General features: G+C 37.2%; 1 protein-coding gene across 1 annotated transcript in view; it reads left to right on the top strand.

Moving 5' to 3' along the window:
* Positions 1-259: 259 nt before the first annotated feature.
* LOC124173293 overlaps positions 260-25921 on the top strand; it is a 42259-nt gene continuing 16597 nt past the window's right edge. Inside the window, exons 1-4 of the mRNA XM_046552811.1 lie at positions 260-409; positions 2172-2234; positions 9557-9646; positions 15155-15257. The gene's annotated coding sequence lies outside the window, so the exon portion shown is untranslated. The remainder of the gene's footprint in view (positions 410-2171; positions 2235-9556; positions 9647-15154; positions 15258-25921) is intronic.

Genomic DNA, 25921 nt, shown 5'->3' on the forward strand with positions numbered 1-25921 from the left:
TAGAGGCCCTTCCCACGCCCTGTTAAGTTGGAGTGGGGAAGGGAGTGGGAGGGAGCGGGTTTGGAGGTTGCTCGTGACCCTGAGTCATACCCACGAGGACTGAGGTATTGTGAGGGGGACAGTGGAGAGGAGAGGATTTTAGTGAAGGGGGTTTAGGTTTGGAACCTCTATTCCTCTATGGAGGGGAGGGAGGGGAATTCCAATTCACCCGCCATCTCCTGGAATATTTTGGATACTCGTTCTAAATAGCGTCCCGCGCGCCAAAATTTTATCTTTTCCTGCTCAGAGTTCGAAGGGTCAACAAATACAGAGTCGTTGTCTTCTGAGGATTCATCGCCTTCGTATCGCTGCCATCAACATTATTTAATGTCCCGATATCAGTGCTTGTAAGAGTCTGAATCCCGCCTGAGTAAGTTCATGTAACCATTTTTATGTTACGGTTGTGTTAGAGTGAAGTAAATTTCAGAAGTCATATCATTTCATTTGGTATTTCAATGGTCATGATTCATGTGGTATTCAGTTGTTCGTATTAATGATCGAGCTCAAAATATATATGATTGTTTAGGTGTAGTGCTTATGAGTTTTTTCAATAGTGATTAATTCAAATTTGAGATTGCTTGTTTATGCGTAGAACAATTAGAAATTACGCTTGAGTGGATAAAAGGGCCATTCTGAATACTCTGTGCCATGTTCCAAACTCAGGTGAGTGTACGAAGATTTGGGCACGTGACGATGACGTAAGTACTTCTGAAGGAAGTAGTGGACATGAGTAACGAGAGTGTTATTTTCATTTCATTTGCGTGTGCCTGAAATTATGTGTTTCCATGATTAGTGACGATACGTATTCAGGTCATTGATAGGATGGTTTGTTAGGGGCATGACAATCTTCAGGCTCATTATTATCATGTCTTCATGGCGAGTGTTATTAACCTTCAATAGACATGAATCGATTCTCAGGCTATGTTGTATGTATTGTGATACGGACGTGTCTGATGTATAGTACCTTTTAATTTCTCCGATGTTACGTACGTATATGGAAGAGTTAGTTATTAGTGTGAGCTAGTAGTAAATGTAACATCGTACTGTTCGAATACCTAATTCTAGGCTAATCTGTCAATTTAATACACCTTTATAGTATTTTAGGAAGGAGTTGCGGTACTTTTATAAGTTTCTATGGATAATAAGTCTCTTGATAGGCCAATTTAGTGTCCGTAGTATGCTATGAATCGGATATTATGCCTCACGATACAACGTGTTTCCTTTGTAATTTACTTTCTTGCGATTTTTCTCGTCCTAGGCGCAGTTAACATTGGAAGGTAGGATATTTTAATTTAGTTATTTAACGTGTATTATACCCTTGTGTGGTTTTGAAAGTATTGCATCCTTTTTTTTAACGATTTGATAGCATCGGGATAGTGTTATGTATGTATTGCAGATTTTTGTGAAGTGTGATATGTTGTTTTGATGACGGTAAAAGTTTTTGTATTGTAATGAGGCTTTAGGACGTCGTAAAGAGGCTGTGTAATGTACCACCAATCAGCTATCTTTTCCTGTTGACATTTTCGTCTCTTCTAAGATAATAAGGAATTACTTTGAATTAATTCGCCGGTATAGGGCTGTCATTGATTGTAAATTACTTGGTGGATAAGAAATAAGCTATTATCTCTTGCCCACGGCGTAGATAACCCATATTAATTCATAGACCTGTAACATAGGTACGTTTAGTTTGTGACGTTATAATCCAATCCTTATGGCATTGAATTAGCACTGCAATGACTATATATGTGCCCTGATGACATAATAGTCTAGATTTTATATTAACTGTCCAATTCGTCTTACCATAGCATGTAAGTCCACTGTACATGGCGAATATGATCATGTGAATGAAATCATTTGATGTCTAAAACGGAATAATTTGTGAATGAATTGTCACAATGACGATCATTTAGTGAATATCAGAACTAATTATTTATCCCACTTTTCTCGTATGATCCCGTGAATGATGGCATGATCATCCACCGTGTGAAGCGGCCTTAGACATAGCTGTGATTAGCATTATCATGTGATGAAGAAAGATATTGCCTTTGTGTGTGTTTTTTGATACTCCATTTTATTAAAACACGGCAACCCTTTTTAATTTTCATGATGCTGTCGTGCCGATTGAGCTGCAGTTATCTAGCCATACCATCCTGCCTGAAGTTAGCTTTCCTGAACAGAACCGCCATAATCTCCAAGTGGGTATCACTATCAATTCCTTATGATTATGGATTTTGTGCTACAGTGTGTGGAACTTTTAATTTGCACTCATTATTGGCCCTGGTTTTTATTTAAGCAGTTAGTCTTTCATGTGTGGTGCCCATTGTGTTTGGTGGGATAAATGTCAGGTAATAATAATGTTTACTCATTAATGTTTTGGTTTGTGGATGGCTTCTATTCTCTCTCTCTCTCTCTCTCTCTTGTCTTAGTTCATTGCATTTATAATGGGAAGAATGCATGCAAAATCTAGATTATTAAAATACCACAATCGTAGTGTAGCTTTATCTTATCACAGTGGGAGGTTGGAAGTCTAATGTCTTGTTTTGAGTGTATTTTTAAGAACCATGGTGCTTGTGACAGTCAGTTGATAAGCTGTGTGGATATTTTCTCCAATCTATACATCGGTACATTCTGAAGTTTGATGCCCCAGTCAAAGCCCTTGCACAAGTGTCATGTTTATTTTTTTGAGTCCTTCCAGCATAGCTAGTAGTAGTAATTAGTTAGTATTTGAAAGAGGTTCAGTAAACATAGTTGGCCGTTAATTATATTATTATTGTGCAGTTATTTTCAACGATTTTTTATATAATTTTCCTAATATTGAATAGTGTCACTTATTCCTTGGGAAAAAATTGTGCACTACATTCTCAGACCTATGATCGAAGGTTTTAAAAATTAAGTCTGTTATTGTTATTCATTCTATTGCATTACATTAAGGTGGCTTCATAAGGTGAATTTTAATTCGAAAAGTCATTCGAATAATCTTGTGAATGACCATCATTCACCCTGTATTAAGAAAATTCCTGGTATTTGAATGAAATTTCAGGCGTGTTCTAATAGGGTGGTTTCCTATTATTTTTTTATTGCCAAAATCGAAATATTATTACTCCTGGAGTACGTATTTCACGCTTTTAGATTTTTAAACGAGGATATCTATTTTTCGCGATCAAATGAAAAGTGAAAAATTTCAAGCGCGCGAAAACGCGACGCGGAAGTATGAATGCCGGGAAATATCTCCTTGTAAAGCATTTCTTGTTCCTGCTGCCGCCTTGTGAAGTGACCTTGATCGAGGCTCTTGAGCGCTGATAGGACGCAGGATGCTAGCGGGTAGCTGAGTACCTTGCTGGCTGGTAGCGCTTGGCTTAAAAAAGGTTTATTAACCCTTTGAGTGCGGATGGCATAGCATTGATGCCCAGCGTAGGTCGTGCCAACGGGCGGGTGGCATCACATTGATGCCACGCTGACCTATGTCCATCAATCGCTCCCTACGCTCCTCCGCTCTGTTCTGTCTACTCTCAAGATGGTAACCCGCACGCGCAATGGATTAGGCTACCTGGATATGCCTTCCGTTTTTTAAAAAGTTCATATTTGTTGAGTAATTTTTAAAAATATTTATGGAGTACTTTTCAATTTGTAAGATTTTTCGCCATTACAAAAAAATTTAAATGTGATATTTTCTTTACAATTCTGAATATTTGTACTAAATGTAGCCACATTTGAAGGTCATTATTCTCGTTTTAGTCCTATTAACATTTTTGTAAACAATATTTTGACATAATCTTCCTTCCATCTCATCGACGAAAAATATTTTCGTATTTCAAAATACGGTCACTTTATACACGCTAAACACAGTTGAATAATCTGTTGACGTTTTTATTATTGTTTAAACTTAATATTTACATAATGCCGTTATAACTCATAACATTCTTCCATAATATATTTGCAACTCGTTTTCTGAACGATCCTTTCAAATGGGGGTTTCATTACATTGGTTACGGAAAAAGGAATAGATTTTTTCGACTTTTTCTCATTTATTTCGTATGAGTTTGTTAAAGTTACTAGGTGGAAATAATTACGACCACCAATTCGTTATTCACGAGAAAAAATAAAAGTTCTAGGAAAACTTTTATATTTTTTCATTTTGAATGAGAAATTAGAATTGGGGAAATCCTCGGGGAAAAAATGATCGAATTTCGGGGCTCAAATAAAAGAGTCGTTTTACGTCACCGCGGAATAGACTACAAGTCGCTCTGAGTCGCCTGTTATCTCTATTTTTAGAAGCATTTTTGCCATTCTTATTAGAAATGCATGCAAGTATTCTGTTGTGTGCATGCCATGGAGAAGGTCAGCTCTTCCTTCTCAGATTTTGCGACTCTCGACATTAGTACAGTCTCTCTTTGGGACATCTTTCGATTGCGTGCATTTTCACTCCTCTATAGAGATTTTATTTTTTCTAATATTACCGTATGGCCTTTTTCTATTGGGCATTTCAGTATTTACATATATTTAGCCTCTTAGTGGAATATGGGAGAAACCTTCATTTTTAATTTTATTCCTATTTTCAAACCCCAAGGACCGTTTATGTATCAGCCTTTGGTGAACTAGGCTTAGAATATCTCCTCGCAATAAAACTACCTCTGGCACAATTTCCTCAAGTGTATAGATGGAACACTGCATTGGGTCTTCACCGCGAAGGTTGTTTTTTAACTTTGAAGCAATTTACATATTTTACTTTGACCAAATAGAGCTATTATAATCAGAAAAGAAAGTCAGCAAAATTTCTAATCTCAAAGAAACAATTATTTTTGGATTATTATACGTTGCCGTTTTATCTGGAACATACACATTTAGACAGATACAAATTTCTTGTACGTCGGTTGTAAATGTTGACGCTCACATCTCTTTCTGCCTGCAAAAGAGCAACCTCATCATTCTTGTGTATTTTGTAGGTGTTATGTATTTTATTGAAGTATATGTTATAGGTGTTAACTGAGGTATACTTTCAGGATTCAAGTATGCGGGAGCAGGAGGAAATATTCTCGTCTGAAAGGCTTTGGTCCATATTGCCAATGCGTCTCAACATGCAGTTCTTCAAGGATAACCAAGCATAGGAATATTACTCGTGGGGAATGGGAGATATTTTTGGTATGATATACCTAATGTATGATTGTATGAAGTATTGTAAGATGATTCCAGATTATTGGAAAAGGTAGGAAAATATTTTCGATTTTTCTTGCCGTCACAGCAATTTTTCCCGAGACCGATTTCAACTAATTTTCCATTGCATACATTTTGGCTGGAACCCTGGAGTAGATGATCCGATACCAAGAGACCCCTGGCATAAAATTCGGCCCTTTTGAATTTATTCACTCAAAGAATGAAAGAAATTTACTATTCGGGTAAAGAACCCTGCTTCATGAGTCCATGTTGCTTTGGTGTCACAAACACTGTATAACATTATACATGCTTTCCGAGCCTAATGGCCTCGTGCAAGATGCTATAATTTACACTGGGCCGGAGGATCCTGATGTTGGAGGCAGAGGACATGCAAACAAAGTCGTGCGAAAATTAATCGACAGATTTCTTCTCTGTGGTCACAGTTTATACAGTCATGTAGCCACGATTTTGAAATGGGGGGTCTTTGCCGGAGATTTTGGTGCCCTTCCACAGGGTGCGGGGGCCAATTTACCCATTTTTGGCGCCTCAACGGGGGTTGTAATCCATAACTCCCTCCTGTGGCTACCCTACTGAGAAAATTATAATAATCTGTTCAAATATCTATTGAGTTACTCAAAAAAGACACTTACACCACTGAAACTATAAGGAAAAACAGAAGATATAATCCTCCTCACGTCCTAAGAACGACTAAAAAGTGGCAAACCAGTATACCTACCTCTGATGGTGTACGATGAGTAGAAGTTCCAGGGCTGTGTTTGAACCCTTTCAGAATTATTAGTTAATTTTTGCAGCATTAACGCAATATAAAATGTCAAATATGTTATGTCAAAATGTTTGCATGCCAATCTATGTTACTATTAAATTTAAAAATTTAGAAATGTAAAAATTAAAATTCGAAAACTTTTATTAACCCAAAATATGATGCAGGGATAGTGGATTACATCTGAAAAAATATTTATCTTATTTATAATCCAATTCCGCCATCATTTCAGAAATTATTTCATGCTTCTTAGTTGCTACGTAAAAATATGTTGTCCGTCGTTCCTTATGTTTGTGTAACGGGTTGCATAAATATCCGGAGCATATATCACATGGGTGCGGATGGCATCACTGTGATGCCATGAACAAATTGTTTAATAAATACTCAAATGAATATAAAAATCCTTTTTTTATTGAAATTGTATTCATATTTTCGAAAAACAAAGTCAATGCAGTGAAAATAAATTCTCCGCCAATGTGAAACAACTCTGAGAAAATGCTACGCAATGAAAGGGTTAATACCTTATCAAACGAAGAAAACTTTCCGACCTTAGCCAGTTTTAATAGGTGATTATTAAGACATGTTTCCCTGAGCTCTGTGCCTCATGCATGCATTGGTAACCTCAGACGATGTATATCTCCTATCCTCTCGTGTAGAAACTAGGTCCCTGTGACGTCACGTGGAGTGGAATCGCATGGGTGCCAATCTGGCCTTTTTCAAATGAGGATAAAATTTGACCCTTGCCATTTGTCTAAACCGGTATTTCAAAAACCAAATAATTTGTGTATTATGAATACACTAATGGTGGGTAACGAATCGCAATCAATGTCTTTCGTTTTCTTTGATGAAGGAAACTACCCTATTTGCTTGGAAGATTTTAAAGAATGATATTAGCGTGCGGCGTCCATCTTGCCATTGGCATCCACCTAGCAATTTAAGATCATGTATATAAAGTCTTGAAGTGTAGTAACTCATGCTAATGCTCTAATAATTACTATTAACTTTGAAAGTAAGTGAATTCACTTACATCAATTCTCTAAATAGGGTTATTTGGAAAAAAAAACATTCTGGATGTTTAAATTTAAAAAATGTTCTTTTTCGTCTCGTTTGCTTATATATTTTTTTTAATTTTACAATAACCAAACGATATTTAGTGATTTTAATGCTTAACTTTGGGGTGAGAGTCTCAATTAACCTCTTCCACTTAGATTGATTTTCTGAAAATTGTGCTTCTATCCTCTTATTTATTTTTTCTGTGGTTCTTCTTCAAATCCTAGGTAAAGAAATAATATTTTGTAATTGTAATCAACTCAAAACTTTGAAATAAAATGTGATTATTAAACATGGAGAACATAGGTGTCGCTACTTGAAAAAGATAATTTTAATCCTTCCAATTCATCATGTTTCATGAAAAATTAATGATTCATATAAATATGAATGTGAATGTTTTAACATTTGTTAAGCTTTCGACATAATTATACTGTTCCTCTTTATTTGTGTCTTTGTTATAAAAAATTAATTCCTTAGTTCACTAGCAAGAATCATTGCATGTATTTTATCATCTGTTGTACTAACTGTGGTGGAATATACAGTAAAACATTGGAAGTGGAAATTCATGGGAAGTTGGGAGATATTTGCAAGTGATAGACCAATGAATAACTTTGAATCAGTTGATTTTAGTGTTATCCAAAATTATTTAGCTGGATATATCATAAGAACAATTAACTTATTTTACTCATATCCCAAATACACCCATGCATCATATAGTGCACGAGATGCATTCGTTGGGGTCTTTGAGCTATATGAATCGCGTTGTGTGAGAGCGTTTTAACATTGGGAAGATAGGGATGCATTACTGGTAGCATAGGTGTTGACATCGAATTTCCTCTAAACCATATACATATTACCCGTTGCCTGTGGTGTTACCCATTTTTGATTATGGTGGAATTGCTGAGATGAAATTCGTTACTTATTAATTCAAAAGGTTTTTGCTTTGAATTATTACTGCAATGACTATTTGTCTGCCCTGATAACATTGTTGTCTAGATTTCTTCTTAACTTTCCAATTTGTCTCCCCATAGGATTACAACATACAGGCATCCCCGGAGTTACGTATGCCTTGACTTACGTAAATCCGTACTTACGTAAGTGATAACCGTATTTCAAGTGAATAAGTAAATTTTCGAATGCGAGCAAGATGAAGTAGATATTCGCTCGTATACCCAATGGTAGAAAAAATATCGAATAGTTATCGAGTTTTTTACGTGATAAACAAAACTAAGTGACCCATTTTTATCATTCCTCGAAGGAATTTTCATTAATTTCTGTAGAAAAATCGCTAATTAACTCCCAAGTCACCAATCAACGTGAAAATTTGTTTGCAGTTCTAGCGATGGAAGTGGTTGCACTCACTCCCTAACTCCCACTTTCAACTATTTAAAAATTGTATCCTTAAGTTTGGACATTTCCATCTGTGGAATTAAAAGAAAATAAAGTTCGAGCAGAAATCTTTATTGCGGAAAGTAATTGGTTAGTACCCACGTAAAGGCACTGAAATTTTGAGTATTGACAAAGAACGCCGCGAAAAAGTGAAGAAAAAGTTGACACGCGATATTAATTGCGTACATGTTGGCGACTGGGTTTTCGTGTTGTATTTTGCTTAGATTTTATTAAGTTGCATTTTCTGGTTCTCTCATATTGTGTGCCAATATAAATGAATTTGCGTTATTGAAAGCTGTTCCCCACTGACTTTTTTGCAAGTTTATGACGGAGTTGGCTGAATAAAAGCCCATTTTTAATTACCTTCATGTATTGGGAATATTCTTTGATGTTTCCAGCGAAGTAAATATTCAAATGATGATATTTTCACGTCATTTTATTGAGATCTGAGAATATGGAAGTATGTTTGCTTACATGAAAGATTGAGTGTTTGTGCGTGTGAATATATCTAAGAATATAGTGATTTACTGGTATTTTTTGTGCGTTATTTGCTCATAATCCTCGACACCTCTCCTACGTCTATTAACTGTGACAATGAAACCACTAGATTCATCAATCAACGTAATATGTAAAAGGCAGAAGATATAATGAATGAAGGTAAGAATACAATGCAAACTATGGGCCCTTAGATTGCAGTGTAACATAATGAATCAATTTAATTATTCATTTTAGTAATGTAGCGTTGAGATACCGTACTTTTCCGAATCCACGCGATCGGTCAATCGGGCAATGCTCGAGATGCAACTCTCAGACTATGTTAATGTTTCTTTATTTTTTTATCTAATAACGTCAAAATACACGTTCATGATTATCGCAGTGAATTGAATTAAACTTCACCGAGAATTTTCCGCGCATTTCTCCGCTGAGAATTCGCCCCACCGATCGAAATCTCTGAAGCACTAACGCAGAATGTTCGACTTACGCAGAGTCTGCCGGAACGCATCCCTTATGTAACTCGGGGGATGCCTGTATTACACAGTTGTAGCTGTATATACTGTTTTTGTATGGTAAGGAAAGGTACTGCCAATGTGTTTGTTTTGTGATACTCTGTTGTATTAATACAAGGTTGCTTTCTTTCCTTTTCAGGATTCTGTCGTAGTGATTGAGCTGTGGTTATCTAGCCATACCTTTCTGCTTTTACTTAGCTTCCCTGGACTAAACCTCTCCAATCTCCAAGTGAGTATCATTATCAATTTATTATGAATATGGTTTTTGTGTTGCAGTGTATGGCACTGGTTAATTGCACTTATTGTTTTGCCTTGGTTTTTATTTGAAGATTAAGTCTTAGCTTTGTGTTTGCTTTAATTTTTGGCAGTGGAAATGCTAGAGTGTATTGATGTTGCCTGATGAATGTTTTGGTTTGAGAATGATTTCCATTCTCTCTCTTTGCCAAGTTCATTGAATTAATAATGGAAAAAATGCATCGTACATTGTTAAAATGTCATAATTAGGTATATTATAGCTTTTCTTTACCTTAGAGAGTGGTTTGAAGTCTATTGCGTATTTGCGATTTGTTCACTATGATAATGGGGCTTGTGACAGGCAGTTGAGTAGCTGACAGGGATACTCTTCGTAAGTGAAGTCAAGATAGAAGATGAAACCTTTTTTATTTGAAAGTAGACTATTAGATAGGAATACTGTTGAAGGGTTAGTTCAAGGGTTTTGTCCATATATACCCGGGTTTGAGAGAAAAAAAGCATTTAAAATAGGAAAAATATTGTCACGTGGAATTTAAATAAAAAATTTTGCTTTCAAGGTGGATTTGGCCAAGTGGTAGCATATCACGTTTTTGTTTTGAAAGGGCAGGGTTTGAGACTCGGAGACAGTAATGTTTTTCTAGTTTGCCATTTCCTCCATTTTTTGTAATCTGTTCCATCTTCAGATATGTTGATTCCAGACGTTTTACTTTTTTTAATTAAATTAATATTCATGTCAATTGTTTAACCTTGCTTCGAATTTTTCACCCTGTTACCAATATTTATCCAAGCGGGAGTGATAACATTGTGTTGCTGGCATCAACGTATAGGGAACTCATTTCCAAAGCAAATATCTTAGACATATATACTGTCTTAGAAATGTTTCTCCGGTTCCTCCTGAGGGAAGATTTTTACCCATCTACCTATATGATCAAGTTTGAGCGTTCCAAGTGCTAAACGTTGCTAATGCTCTTCTTACATTTGTTTCTGTCCAGTAGTCTATTAAATTTTGCAATTGTTTGGAAATGCCCTTTTAACTTTATTTATGTTGCTTAATAACTTTTGCCCCATGTATTTTGTTGCCAAGAACCTATTCAAGCAGATTCGATAGACTGGAGACATTGAGTTCGAAGTTAGAAGGCTAAGATTTTGTGTGTAATAGGATTTTGGAAAGGGAGAAAGAAATGTTGTTCTCAACGCTTGAATAGTTGAATAGCTAGACAAATAGATTGAAGTTCTTTCAACACGTAATAGCCTGGACAGGAGGTTGGAGTTCTGTCTTTATGCTTTGTTGGAATTTTTAGTCTCCAGAAAGCTATTTTAGGCTACCCTGCCAACCATTATTCCCTATTCCAACTGATGGGCGAGGTATACTTTCCTACCTCAAACTTATTCGTCTCTCTTTCTGAGTCCTTCTCTCCACATAGCTAGGTTCCAAGAGCTTTCAAACAAACTGTGTAATCTAGGGAATGAATTGTCGATGCATGAGAACTTTCAATTATCTGTAATATGCTACTTGGCCTACTTAAAATGGTTCATGGCCCGCACTGGCTGAGGTCTATGCCCATTTGATGGTCCTGTTTTTCGTTTGGCTTGTCAGCTCATCCCTTCCCTTTTCTTTTTCCATGGCCTCTTCAGACTCCCACTTTCCTCCACTTCCTTTGCTTTTTCCTGCGGCAATATTATTCGGTTTTCTCTTACTTTCATCAGACCTTATGCCCACGAGAGATTGTTGTCGCTTAAAAGATCATTAATTGGAGGAAATACCTCCATAATATAATGCATCAAAGTGTAATATTGATTAATACTGAAAAAGGCTCTGCCTTTTACAATTTTTCATTTTCTATTTATAATTTATCCTCTTCACAGGAATTTGATTGATAATTTGCATAAAAAGTAAAGCACAACATTGAAAAGCTTCATTCTATAAAACTGCTACCTCAGCATTCGTACTTGCATTTCTTTCTTTAGGGAAACACATCTCCCTTATGTTCCTCCAGTTTTTAAAAATAATTCTATTCTCTACTAACTTTGAAGCCTACCATGCATATCATTGAATGCTGGTGAGGACAATAGATGATGCACGATTGAATGGATTTTTATTCCATCCTCACGTGTGGAAATCTCTCATATCCGTTGAAGGAGGAGGATGGAGTTCTGGATTCATGCAATAAAATACTTTCTTGCATGTATAAATATGAATCGCACGGTTGACATACAGATGTGCACTTAAGTGTTATAATTTTTATGCTGCATATCGGATCTCCTTCCTCGTTGATAAATAGTTCATCATAAATTGTACATTATGTTTGTCCCCCAGGAATCAATATGCAATAAAAATGTATTGTTGTAACTGTATGGCTTGAGAACATTTTTTTGAAACTTGAAATACAACGTAGTTGTAAGTTATCCAGATTTACACAACGGAAACATTTAAAATTTCACTCCAGTTTCCTCACTCACTCACGGACCAAAATCACCTTCAGTTTGTGGCATGGGCAATAAAAACTTTAGGAAGCAGTTTTCCTGAGGCTGTAATAGCGTACTGCACGCACATTAGTGTATTACTTTCGTCACGCTCCCGTAAACTTATTGTGCCCACAATGGGAAATACTATGGTTTTGCTAGTTACTCATTTTCTATTGATTAATGTTTGATTGTATTATATCTTTGTCTGCATTTACTCACTGCTGAAACCTATCTTGCGTAATTGAGTTTCATTGCAGGGGCCTGTATTTACGATATACCGAACGTGTTCTTGTGATTTGTTTTAAGCCAGAGGGAACATTTGATATTTGTCCGTTGGTGTGAAACTTATCTCATCATTTCTTGGGCTCGGTCACTGCATGTGTATTTAGTTTATTTTAATTAAATTTTTTTTAAATAAAAATTTAGTTAAATTTCGTAATCGGCAGAAGCATGCCACAATCATCTCTTAAGGTCTTAGAACGGTCATGATTCACGTGATATTCAATTGTATGCATTAATGGATATCAAGGTGTATGATTGTTACAAGTGTTAAGGTTTTATTGAATGTGCAGTTGTGCTTATCCTAGCGTTAACTGTGCCCCCAATAGTCAGAATCTGTGTAAGAGTTAAGGGACTTGAAATGAGTAGTGCATTTATTTAAAATGAGATTCTTAGAATATCTGGGTACATGGCCACAATAAAATACGAGGCTGCTTCTCACGAGCTCACAGGCCTATCCTTTAGCAGGAGTACAAGTGAAGCTTTGGTTGGGGGGGGGAAATTCCAATTCTACCGCCATCTCGTGGAATATTCTGGAAACTCGTTGTGACTCCTTTTGATCTACTGATTTGGGCTGCGTTCCGGGAAATTTTGGATTGATTGTTGTGGTTGACGTGTACAGTAGCATATGTGGTTTTGGCATTATTGCTTCTTGTTTTTAATGTTGTCAATTGATTTTGCATACTTATGTGTAAGTTTTTGACAGTTTAAAGTACTGTGTGCTTTATTGATTTGTTGATTGGATAAAAGTTTAATTATGAAATTTTTGTCTTAAGTAGGCTATCTGATACAACATAAGTCATTATCATTTTCTGCACGTGCATTTTTGTCTTCTTGGATAACATGGAAATGTTTAAAATTTAACCACTGAGGTAGGGCTGTAAGTTAACAAGTTTCTGCCTAGATTTGTGCTTAAATATGATGGGTTGCCCTCGATTTAATACAAAACCCATTCTAGATCATATCAGTGTCACTAAGGGCAAATTCATTGCTTTGTAATTCGGACCTTATTGCTTTGAATCAGCTGCAGGGGCTATTAGCATGCCGAGATGAAATTGTTCTCTACGGTTTATTTCAACGTTTCAATTTGTCTAACTGTAGCACGACATCCTAAGGCTTTTTACATGATACATTAACACGTACGAGTTAATGTCTGTTTGCATGTAGTTATGGTCAATTTCGACTTATGGCCCGGCCATACGATTAGTGTAATAGCCCTGCAGGGCTACGGGTAATAATGGTTACAGTGAATAAAGATGTGTAGGCAATAGTTATTATGTATTAAGTTTCGTTTTTCATTGTTGAAGTCAATAACATAGAAAGAATTCAATTGTTTGTAAATGGAAAAGGAAAGATTATAATTTTACACCCTTCATTTCCACGAATTTGTTTCCTGTTTGTGACCTATCCGGACTATTTCATAATTACAATCAATTAGGAGTTATCGAGTCAACAAAATTTTACTTAGTTTGTCAATATTTGATCTTTTAAAGGTATCAATAATTTCTTAAATATTTTGTTAAATTACTTAGAAATAGAAAATTTTAGTATCATTGAAGTCAAAGATCGGTATCTATCATACTTTATGAGCAAGAGCACATGGTATAATTCTATTAATGGTGGATTATTGGTGTTGGGTAATCCTGTTCTTTAAATACTGCAATGTAAGTCCTATGTTGCAAGTCTTACTATCGAGGTATGAAATTAAACATTCTTCATTACTTTTTGAGGTCACTGATTTTATTTTTGTGGAAGGAAGCTTGTTTCCAGTCTTTTGATGTCTGTGAGCAATTTTAAGATATATTTTTTTGTACTTTTGTAGTTTCGTTTGAAAATGCTAAAGTGAGTATATTGCGGTTTTGTTGTGAAATCGATGTGACCTTATGCATGCACAGACAACTGTTTGTTTCATACACTAGAATACCCCAGGATATTTGACCCATTACAGTTTATTATTAGCTATTCCATCGTGGTTTTAGTTGTACTATATTCATTTTTGGGGAGTTTTTGACTACATTATTTATTATGAACTATAATTCAGATTTTGTATTTCACAGGCATCATGGTTTGGCTGCAATATATTATCTCGAGGTGTTCAAGACTTAGCCATAGTTTGCGTTCAAAAAGTTTGGATAATTTGTTTTAGCTGTCATACTTGTGTTATACTTCTGCCATTGGTGCCTTGTAGGTGCATATATTGTAGCCTGTTTTTATAAACGATATCAATCCATTTGTTTTGTTTAATATAAGTAGAGTAGTTTAAATACATCATGTGATTTGTTGATGGGGTGAAAATATTTGTTTCATAATAAAATGTAAGGACGTCATGGGCAGGCTGTTGTGTGTGCCATCAATCAGCTATTATATTCCATAGAATATATGAATTCTGTGGTTTATTTAAATGTTTTCCAGTTTTTGGGTCAATTAAAAATTAGGTATCATCTCCTGCCTACGGTTGAAATTACCCATTTTTGATGATAGAGGAGTCAAAGAGCAAATTTGCTACTTAATGAAACCTTATTGCTTTGAATCAGCATGGCAAGCATTATTTGTATGCTTTGATGACATTGTAGTCTTGCTTTTATCTTAACTTTCCAAATATTCTTACCATAGGATGACAACATATTACACAGACATAGTTGTAATTAGTATTTTCGTACGAGGAACGTAAACTGCCTTAAAATTTGTTTTATTTATACCCTGCATTAGTATTATAACACTGCCTTTTTTTCCTTTTCAGGATTCTTTCCTGTCATTAGAACTCTGGTTATCTACCCATACCATCCTGCCTGACTTAGTCCATCCTGCCTTAGTTTCCCTGACTGAAACTCCACCATCTTCAAGTAGGTACCATTGTCAATTCCAAGTACAGTCGAATCCGGATTTAACGTCTTCGCATTTAACGTTTTTCCGCATTTAGCGTTTATTTTTTTGAGTCCCGATTCATTCCCTATTAGGACAATGTAAAAATTATCCGTATTTAGTGTTTCCGCATTTTGCGTTTTTCCGCATTTATGGTCGTAAAAATTTGTCCCGCTCAAGATTTTTTTGCTTGATTTAACGTTTTTTCATGACGGTTCATCCAAATCTTCGAATTTATGCTCATCAACAGGAACAGTCTCATGAAAGTTTATCAAGAGTCGATAGAATCTACAGGGGAACGCTTCTTCAACTGCTATCTTCCGCGAGCGCAGCGCTGCGACCTTCAACTCGCAAGCGGGGTGATTTGTCTTCTCGTAATGTTTCGCTCCCCTTCTGATCCAAATGCCAGGCACTTTTTGTATCAGATCCGATCTAATGGAGCAAAGTCATCCCTTAATAACCCCGAACTACCTTATCCTTCACTTCTTGAACTTGACTTCGATGATACGTGACGACTAATGACACGAGTTATCCTCCGATCCTAATCCGTACCTAATGTTTTCAATTGATGTCTTATGCCCCTTTCAACTTTACTTTCTACGGGCAGTCCATTATTAGCCCGATATTTTTCCAGTCGGCTACTTTCTCTTTTCAAAAGAGGAGGCCCAATATCAATTGCGCAGTTCACTAGAAGATTCTTTCTGTAATCCATTCCAAAGTCAGTTTCCACGGAGGAACAGCAAAAGAACAAGAGGAAGTGTTTCCCCGTCATGACCGTGAGTGAGAGCATTCTTTCCCTGCGGAACAACATTATTTTACATCGTAATTTAGATATCCCGGAGCCAATTTACCGACATACGGCTGGTTGATATCGATGTCGATTCAAAAATATCTATCTGGTGCTAATTAATGTCAAAAGAGAATGACAATCGGAGTTTTGACGAACTATCACGGTCCATGAATCATAATAATTCGCTCATAATGGAAAAAAAATTACCTCATACTCACGGTAGAATAGATGAGCGCGGAAAAATACGAAAATCCGGCAGGTATCCCTTGGTGGTTGACTTCGACATCATAACCCTGACGAAATTGCCAAACACCAGAGGCACTGACAATTTTTCGGATGAGATACAGTTCTGTTGAAGATTAAACTTTCTCACTTAACAGAGTTTAGCTAATCGTTATTCAAGGTCCAACCAAATTTTATTAAAAGCTGCCAAGAAACAAGGCGAGTCGGAGTCAAGGTGATCAGCGTGCCGCGTAAGCAACTCTCCCGGCTCCATTTGACCTGATTTTGGAAATTTTCTCTGTACGTAAAAATGGAATCACTAATTTCCATATTAATAATCCGTGTGGGAATGCTTTTCAGTTGATGCATATTAAAATTTTCTCAAAATATTTCTTTAAAACAATTGTCATCCTCTCATTACTCATTTTTACTACCCATTCTTTTAGCTGATTCCTGAAAAGTATTATCCAACCTTCATAGGGCTGAAAACACGTAATCAATGAATTCGTTGCAGCATGCAGCACCTTTTAGTTACGTAAAATAATACTTTTTATTCATAAAAAGCCATTTCAATCATTAAAGACCCTAAAACCTGAAAAAAATGGCAGGTCCTCATTTAGTTTTTTTCTGCATTTAGTGTTTTAAAGTTTGTCCCCCCTGAAAAACCTTAAATCAGGATTCTACTGTATTATTATTTTGTGAGGAAGTGTATGAAACTTTTGCTTTGGCTTTTTTACTTATAAAATCATACCCTCTTGGTACTCTTTATGTTTGATTATGTAAATGCTAGTGTGTCTATGTTAAACATTATGTTAACGTTGTAATCGCATTATGGCTTTTACTTATTACTGTGGGAGGTTGGAAGGGCAATGCATTGTTGCGATTGTGTTCACAAGAATCAGTGTAAAATTTCTCCCATCTTTGTACAGTGAAACCTCAATGCAGTGAACCTCATAACGTAGTCAATACCAAAACATTGTAGCACTCCTATGGTCACATCAGATTTACGTGTAAATTTCTAGGCAATATTCTCATGGTGTAGTCATGTCTCTTTGTCTCGTAAAACCTCCACTTATCACAGCAAGGAGACACCCCCAAGGCGGCCTATCTCCGCAATTCATAGCGAGAGAATTAGAGACCAGTAATGTGGCCGCGATTAAGTACATGGAATAACATTTTCAGTGATAGACGTTTAATGTTTTTTTTTCTTATAAACCTGTAATGAGCAGTAAATTTCACGTTAAACATTAGTTATAACCATTTTGCTCCAATTGAGAGCATACCAAGGAGTAAATATGGTAAAGGTATCCAACTATCTCAATTATTTTTAGTGATTGTAGAACTAAGGGAGAACATACTGTTTTCCCTTGTTTCATGGTAAAAATCATGTGATAGGGTTCCCATACTGTTATTATATGCTAAATTTTCTTAAGTATTCACATACCATGTTCAGCAAATAAAAGAGGGGACAAGCACAGCCTTTAATCCCTTACAGGCAGAAATATTTCAGCTATTACTTAGGTACTTCCCTTCCATCCATGGAGACAGATATACCCTAATGCATTGCTACTTCGGCTTCTAAAATGGAAATAATTCAGGACTTTACCGTGACTGAAAATATAACATTGCCTTTTTCATTATCTTATTCCTATATTTCCCAGTGTATCACTTTCTTACTAATGCTTCAGTAATTTTTCAATGCTTGTGTGAACGATTGTGGTTCACAATATAATGCGCTCGGCGACAGTTATGAGTCTGGCCTGTGTATCAATGTTGCAAAATCTGACTCTTGGTTGGAAAGTCAATTTGTAGCAATTCAGAACATCACTCCACGTGTGATAATGATGGGTTTGGTCGAGAACGTATTAGCTGATATGCGGCGGTGATTTTTTTTGCCATAGAACAGTTTGCCCAGCTTCTCGCCAGTATATCACATCGCTTAGCAGACCCAGCATTTCTGTGTACTCTCCACAGAATTTTTCTTGGGATCCCAACGTGGGTTGTAGTTTGGAGAGAGGGAATTTAAAGTGTCAAAAGCCAATGTATTTTATAGTCTAATTTTTGCAGTAGTCTCCTGTTCATTTATTTTTTATAATCCTTAACATGTCATATGTAGGGACATGCAAAAGGTGGGGTTATTTTATAGCCAAAAGTGGTGTTATTTTTCTACAAAAGCGATGTTATTTTGCCCTGAAATCGGTGTTATTTTAACGGCAAAGTAATTTATGTTGATTGAGGGCAGTGGCCCACCCATTGCCTTAAATTTAGGATATTATTGATTGGGAATAATTAAAGCAATAATATACATGGAGTATTGACTGAATTAACCTATTTTACATATTTATCCTTTGCGTATACATATATCTAGCTTACTTAGAGAGAAATTACTTTTAAATGTCTGTAATTTCAAATGAAATATTGCTATTGTGATCAAGTTGTCATCTTTTACATTTGTTCTCTTATCTGTTAACACAGCGTTATAGCAGGAAAGAAATCTTTCTCAGTCCATGTTTGCAGAAGTGATCCAAATTGCTTAAAGGCACTTAGATACAAAGGATGTCTCAGACATTTGAGCTCCTGGATTGCTTTAATTACATCCACTGAACCCCGGGAATTTTGCTTTTGTAGTAATTTCTGTAATCCTCCCAACATCAACTTCTCTGTCTCCATTGATTCCAGGCCATGAATTTTTTGTTTTTAAGTCAGGGTTCATGTCTGTAGACGGAACTTCTTGGGGATCAAAAACTGAGATCTTTTCAAATATGTACCTATTTTTCTGCTTAGGTCTTCTACCATAAGAGAACTAAGTTTGGTTGACGCTTTTTCAGCCATCTGCATAGGTATTGACTTTACAGCAGCTGCTTTAGAGGTTTTCATGTTTTGCAGATTTAATAAGTGGTTTTATCTAAAAAAGTACTCTTATGAATTTTCTTGAGGCTCATTTTTAACTTCTTTAACTCTTTCAAAATGGTGGAGTTCTCTCCTTAACATGAATGCGGGACTGCGCTCTAATAGACTCCTTGGTCCCCTCTGTATGGAGCATTTATGTTGGACATCTGTTAAGAAAGGTCTTGCAGATAATCAAACACTCTCAACACCAACCTTTTCTGATCCTTCCTAGTGGGCATTTTGCATTATCTTGGACTCTGAGGGTAGTTGGTCTCCCTCCTTTCGTGGTTTACCACCCTACCAGCATCATTGGTTCGCTGTCAACTCATGCTTTGTTTATGTGAATTAGCTATATGGATGATTGTTGCTTGCACGTAAATTGCAGACTTCCAATTGAATTCCTCGATTTATTCTGAGAATTTTAAAATTTTGAATGAAGCTCTACCGTCAGCATTAACGAATTTAATGCCTTAACAATTTCCATGTTGATTTTATAGTGAAATCGAGATATAAGTTAATATTTATGATAGAATTTCATTTAAAAATTGTAAACTCTGCCAAAAGACAAAGAATTCAATTCTTCGTTTATATTTTTTTTAAGAAAGAACCATATACTATTTATTTTGCAAACTAACTGAATGAACAATTGTATTATTGCGGTCCCTTGCCAAAAAGAGGGGTAATAAGAGACGAGGGTCTAGGTTCATGCTTCCGGATTTCGGCAGTTACAGATTTTGCCAGTCCATGGTGTTGGCCTGTGTTGGGTCCCGAAACTAAGACTTTGCGAACCCACGAATGTCATAAAAGGAGGAGAGCAAGGAAATGTATTTTCGGCATTAGGCCTGCGTAGGAAAATCTCAGACAAAAATTTTTGCCTTTCGTCTCCCGGGTCAAGAAACGTCCTGCCACATATTTTCGTCATTAGCAGCGAAAGGGTTATCTCTTTATAGAATGTGAGTATTTGGATAGTTTGAACCCTCCAGTAATTTTATTAAGTCAACCATCTGATTCCCATGGCATTTTGGCTACTTTGTGGACATCGTGAATGCGGTTTAGACATCCTCCGGACAAACAAGTCGCCTTATTTCCTCGAGTGTGTTTCTTTGTGGAAATCATGAATTTTCTCCAATTCATGGGCGATTTTCACCAACTCAGACGCAAATTTCATCATTTTTTTCCTTCTGCTCTACATGAAATTGTTTTTCGAGGCGTATATTTAAGCCGTAATTTTTTCACGGCATTGGCCGCTCACCGACGCGACTAATTTCCGCGGCCGCCGGCCGCCGTTCCCGCCACAGCGCCGTGAAATCCAGAGAGTCGTCTTGTCGGAAAGTGGCCTGAATTTTACGGCGCTGTGCCGGGAACGGCGGCCGGCGATAAGTCGTTTTGGCTTAAAGCTGCTACAATGTAGCTCCGTGAGTATTTCACGGAATAGACGGCGCACAGCCACTTTTTGCCGCTTTCAGGCTTTTGCTTTGCTCCGGCCGTCGTCAACGGCACGGCACTGTGCTTTCAAATAACCATTGGTCTCAATGCATGTCTTCAAGCGAGTCGAATCGCGCAGTTGACGGCACGGCGTTGTTGACGGTCAGCAAGGCAAGGTTCAATCCGGCCCGGCGGTGCGCCGTTATGGCGTGAAATACACATCGTGCTATCTTGAGGCTGCTTTCAAACGCGACGACTTTTCGCCGGCCGCCGTTCACGGCACGGTTCCGTGAAATTCAGGCCACTTTCAAACGAGACATCTCACGGCGCTGAGCCGTGAACGGCGGCCCATGGAAATTCGTCGCGTCGAAAAGCGGCCAATGCAGGGAAAATATTACGGCTTAAATGTACGCCTCGAAAAACAATTTCGTGGGAGGAGCATGAGCAGAAGAAAAAAATTGTGAAAATCGCGTCTGAGTTAGTGAAAATCGCCCATGAATTGGAGAAAATCGCAATTAATACGAAATTCGCGTATTCGCGGGAAAACGCCGGAAATCGCGTATTTCGCGGGAAAATCCCGGAATTCGCGTTAAAATTCGCGTTATCGCATTTGCGACTTTTGCATGTCCCTAGTCATATGTAATGAAAATTATTAATCAATTTTCTTGAGGATATTTAAAGTATTTTCAAATATTTGCCATGAAATATGATAACTTTAAAAAAGATTCTGTGTTAATTATAGGCAATGATGGATTCAATGCATAAAAGATGGCTGCTTGCCATTAACACAAAATAAGCTATCTTCCATGTCATTGATAAGGGCATGGCATATTGTGAATTAACAGTTGAGGTGGATGTGGAGGAAGAAATTGATAATGAGGAATAAGTAACAGTTTCCACCGGAAAAGAGATTCAGGAAGCTTAGAAGGTCATTGAAAGTTTTTTTTTAAGTATGGAGGTATCTGAAAATGATAGTATGATCATATTAATTTGGATTTAATTATTATTTCAGAATAGTTGGAAGAAAAAAATGAAGCAAGCCCAAATTATTTCAATTCTTTCATTTCTGACTCAAATGAAGATATGGTGCATCTCTCTAAAATGCCTCTAGTGCACCACCATACATCAACTTGCCTAAATTTTGGTCCCCTCTAATACGACATAAAGAGCTACTGATGCAGCCATTCCGAAGTGTGATGGACAAATCGAAGCTCTTGTCACAAGTGTCATGTAGATATGTTGTGACCTCTCAACAGCGCAAGTACCGGATTCATATGTGATGAGAAAGTATTTGAAATTAGTCAAATATTTGATAGTATTGGAGTATAAATAATTGATGGTTGATAGTAATGTTTTTTTTTGCTATTTTATATTATTTTTTTTCTACGCCTGAGGTACGTAAGGAGGTTAGCATCTCGTGTATATAGGCAGGGAATTGTACATTATTTTCTTATATATATTCTCATGCATTCCAAGCATTACTAAGTCTGTTGTTTTTATAGCATATTTGCACGAATCCAAGACTAGGTTTTTTTTCCCTACTAACTCCTGCAGAAAAGAGGGTTCATCTTAGAATTGGATGCAAAATTCTCTTTGTCAATCGGGTTGAATAATTTACTTCGGAAAAATAATGGATACCCAAGTTTGCCACCTGATGGCTATACAACAAAAAATCAACGTCAAAAATAGCTGAACAGTAACTTAGCTTATTTAATTTTGCTTTCAAGTAAAATAAAAAATTTCCATTTTTAGGCAGCAGGCAAAGATTCGGTGTGTTCCAATCAGTCGCCGGGTGCACTTCTACCGTGTCTGCGAGATTGCCTGCTTAACCCTCGGTTCGGCTCCATTCAAGCTAAATCTTGATCAACTCACAAAATGTTCGTATGATTGGTTACAATTTACCTAAATTGTAGTGTTAAAGCCTCAACACCATCATGGAATAAACTGCAACAAAATCGTTGCGTTTTTCTCATAGCAAGGATAAGAAGGCAACATGATTTGCTTCTGAGTATGGAGATCGATTCAGTTTTGATTCCGTGCATTTGAGAGTATTACGATGGCAGGGAAAAGAAGTCACTACACTGCTGCTTTCAAAAGAAAAAATATTCAGTGGAACCCCGATCTATCGTTCCCGTATTGATCGTTTTCTCGCATTTATCGTTCACCGTTTCTTGTCTCAAATAAAGTTCCATATAGACAATGTAATTTTTCCCGCATCTAACGTTCCCCGAAGTATCGTTTTCCCGCATTGATCGTTTGAAGATCAAGGTCCCGATGGACGAAAATTTATTCCCGCATCCATCATTTGACGAAAATGAGACAAAATGACTGCGGGTCATTTATGGCTAATATCAAAAGGTGCATAGATTGAATCTTCCCCAGGAGATGGAACTATCATATAGAGAAGCTCAGTGCCATGGGAAAGCAACATTAGTGCATTTCCCAAGATCCGTTATCCCCCTCAATTCAGCACTCTCCTCCCCCCTCTGATGCTTTCCTCTTCTCCAAAATCAGACAAAAGGTCCCAGCTCTTGCAGGGATTCTATTACAAAGACCTAAGCTTTGAAAGAAAATATCAAGTTGCAGGAGAATAATAGAATCTTGTAGAAACTAGTTGTCTTGCTTCCCAAATTACTGAACTCATCAACCTCTATCAGTTTTTGCTTCCCTATTTTAATGTTAGTCTTGGCTTCTTCTCTTATGCTGCATACTAATATCTTGGTTTTCTTCGTGCTTATTTTCAGTTGATATTTACTCATTACCCTAGCCATATTAACCAGAATATTTTTCAAATCCTTCTCTGTTTCTGCTATAACGGCAATGTCATCGGCAAATCTTAGCATTCAAATTTTTTCTCCATGGATATACACTCCCAATGCCTTTTCTTTGATTTCATCAATGGTTTTCTCAATGTAAACGTTGAAAATTACGGGTGACAATATACAGCCTTGTCGCACTCCTTCCCTTATTCTTGCTTCTTCACAGCTGTGCCCTGATTTTATCACCACTATTTGGTTTTTATATAAATTGTGAATGATTCTTCTGTCATTGTAAAGAACCCCAATGTCCTTTAGGATTCCAAGTATTTTTTGCCAATCCACGTTCTCAAAGTCCACTAACGCAATGAACGTTGGCTTGTTCTTTTCCATTCTCTTCTCTATGAGCAGTCTAAGGGCCAACATTGCTTCCGTTGTGCCGTTGTTTTTCTGAATCCAAATTGGTCCTCATCAAAGAACTCTTCTGTTCTTTGTTCTATTCTTCTATAGATGATTCTTGTCAGTATCTTCGACACTTGTGTAGTTAGGATTATGGTCCTAAAATCTTTGCACTTCTCCACTCTTTTCTTCTTAGGAATGGGGATTATAATGTTCCCCTCAAAGTCCTTTGGTATCTCACCTGTGGAAGACATTTCACTTATGATTTTGTATAGTTGGTTCAACGTCTTTTCTCCTTCATGTTTAATAAGCTCTGTGGGAATATCATCAATGCCAGACGCTTTATTTATCCTAAGGTCTCTTACAGCCGCATCAAATTCTGATCTTAAAATTGGGGCTCCCATGTCATTTGCACCTGCTTCCCTCTCATTTTCGATAGCATTCGTTCCTAGGTTGCTTCCATTATACAAATCTTTCAGATATTCCTTCCATCTCTTCCCTTTGTCTTCGTTTTCAATCATTAGTTCTCCATTTCTGTACCTAAGGATATAACATCTTTCCTTAAAGTGGTTCCTCGCTATCCTATAGGCGGCCTCTACTTTTCCTATATGTTTAAGATTGCTTTGTACGTCTTCACAAATACTTTTCATCCGCGTTTCTCTAGCCTTCCATGCTTTATGACATATTTTGTTCCTTATTCTCTTGTAACAATTCTGTCCTTCCTCTGTTTTCGCAGCCGTGTATTTTCTTCTTTCTTCAATGAGATCTAATGCTTCCTGCGTGATCCATGCTTTTTTCATAACGACTCTTCTTTTACCAAGAACTTCCTCCACTACTGCCTGCAGACCACTTGTAATGGTTTTCCAACTCTCTTCCACTGGTTTATTGGTCATATCCTCCCCTATTCTTTTTTCTATAGCTTCTTTAAAAGCCAGTTGATGCTGAACCTCCTTCAATTTTTCAACCTGCCACGTTTTTCACGGCTTCCATCAATTTTTTTAAATTTCAGGTGGCATTTCATCATAACTTAGTTATGGTCACTATCGGTATCTGCCCCTAGATAACTTTTGCAGTCCTTCACCTGGTTCTTGAATCTTTGTTTCACTAGACTGTAGTCGATTTGGAATCTTCTAAGGTCTCCTTGCATCTTCCACGTGTATCTTCTTCGCAGGGGCTTTTTGAATAAAGTGTTGGCAATCACTAGCCTATGCTCCATGCAGAATTCAAGTAGCCTTGCTCCTCTTTCATTTCGGTTACCTAACCCATATTTCCCGGTTATTATTTCGTCTTGACCTTTGCCGATGATGGCGTTCCAGTCACCTAAAATAATGAGATTTACTTCCCCTCTTATCTGCTTGATAACTTCCGCTATATCTTGGTAGACATCTTCTACTTCTTCATCTTCATAATCTGAGGTAGGCATGTAAACCTGTACCACTACAGTAGCTACGGGTTTAGTATCTATCTTCACCATTATTATCCTTTCATTAACCTGGAGGTAGTTTTTAACACTCATTCCGGCACTTTTTCTAAGCATGATGCCTACTCCAGCATTACCATTTAGCAAACCAGTGTGTATCATTCTGTAGCTTCCAATCCAAAAGTCTCCTGCTTGGGGCCACTTCATTTTGCTGATGCCTAATACGTCGAGGTTCATTCTTTGCATCTCCACCTTCAAGTTCTCTAGCCTACCGCAAGTAGGAAGTGACTTAACGTTCCATGTTACTATCCTTAGCATTCTATCACCTTTGACCGATGTACCCTCTCGAGTAGTCCCCGCCCGGAGATCCGAGTGGGGGACTAGTTTACCTCCGGAATATTTTACCCGGGAGAATGCCATCATGTCATTACATAAATTGAGTGGAGTAGCTGCAACTTCTCGGGATGATAATGTCGTGGTTTCCCCTTGCCTTCCACATCGCAGTGCTAGAGCTTTTAAAGTAAATGTTACCACGCCCCTAGTGAAATGTGTGTTGCTGTACTGACCAGTATGGTCTCCACCTTTGCACATGTGAAGAAGAGCTGCTGCCCTCTCCCCCGGGGAATCAGAGGCATAATTCTTGATGGCCACCAGATGCCAAGTCACGGTATCTTTACAGGTTTCGGTATCATTTTAATGGTCTATCTTACCCAAGGGTAACCCTATACCCCCTCAGAACACCGC

This window comes from Ischnura elegans (genome assembly GCF_921293095.1).
Source record: "Ischnura elegans chromosome 13 unlocalized genomic scaffold, ioIscEleg1.1 SUPER_13_unloc_4, whole genome shotgun sequence".
In the NCBI taxonomy this organism is placed as follows: Eukaryota; Metazoa; Arthropoda; class Insecta; order Odonata; family Coenagrionidae; genus Ischnura; species Ischnura elegans.